The sequence below is a fragment of the Acanthisitta chloris genome, unplaced genomic scaffold (genome assembly GCF_000695815.1).
Source record: "Acanthisitta chloris isolate BGI_N310 unplaced genomic scaffold, ASM69581v1 scaffold8803, whole genome shotgun sequence".
Classification (NCBI taxonomy): domain Eukaryota; kingdom Metazoa; phylum Chordata; class Aves; order Passeriformes; family Acanthisittidae; genus Acanthisitta; species Acanthisitta chloris.
In genome coordinates, this window is record NW_008663567.1 from 39,069 (window position 1) to 40,297 (window position 1,229).

A 1,229-nucleotide genomic window follows, 5' to 3' on the forward strand; every position below is an offset into this window, starting at 1 on the left:
ACTATTTTAAAGGCTTAAGGCTAGAAAGGTTGTATTGCCCATTAGGACCTTTTGAGTGGAGGTTATTGACCTATTCAATAGTCTCAGCTGCTGTGACACAGTGAATTCCACCCTTTTTGAATTGGTGGATGTACAACTTTTTCCAGTTATTTGGAATCTAAAGTGTGTTTTTCTTCATTTCTTTTCACAGGCTTGCCGGTTAGCCTGCAGATGGAAATTTGCACGTCCACAGTGACCATAACATTAAATTTATCTGTATCTGTGGTCTTTCTCGAGGTGCCTGGTAATCAACAGCTTTCTTCTCTCTCTTTGTCAAGCAATTCCAGTGTAACAATTACCATGAATCATCCATTTTGTATATATCTCAATGACTGGTTGGGCTTATTTTCACATGAATACACACATCCCATAGTACTGCGTGGTAGCTAGAAGCAAAATGTGGTCATATGTTCTGCGGTAATGACATGATTGCATTTTTGTCTGTACTTTTTCTCTCTTCTTGATTTGGTCTGTCGCCACCATTGTGAGATGCACTGGACTAATTGCCCATCAGATGTCAGGAAAACGTGCAAGTCCTTGAAAGTGGAAGCTCATTTATAGGGATGAGAATGGAACAAGCAGTGAGTTTATTCTCCTTTGTAAGCTCCTGCCAAAGAACATGCAATGTTACAAACCTTCTTTGGGTTTGGGGCTATTGATTTTGTTCCACATTTGAGCAACATACTGGGGTCCTGCTCCAGGGCAGAGAAGTCAAGCACTGGTACAGTGCAAGTACTGCTGCAGTTGTAATTAGTGGTAATAACAACTACTGTGGTAGCAATCTTAACAAATATTAATAGTGGGACTCTGGTTTGATTACAATAGTCCTCATGCCTGTGGTGGCTTCATCCTTCCCTTCTCTAGAGCTCTTGCAGCTTGCTTTCATATTATTGCCTGTCTTATCAGACTGGGTATTGCCCAAACTGGTACATTTGCAGGGTATTTTCCTGTCAAATAAACAAAAACACCAGTGGTTAATTTGTATTATTCCTCTCTGCTCCTTCTCTAGCCAAAACATAGATTTACTCCTCCTGCCACAGTCCCACAACTTCCTGTTTAGTAGGAAACTTGATTAACTTGTTGGCTCTGTTGGTCTTGAAGGTCTTGCTTTTATTAGGAAGAAAATTGTTTGTTCTGCTTGCACAATATTTCACTGGGAAGAATTGTTCACAGTCAGGTGTTTCAGATGC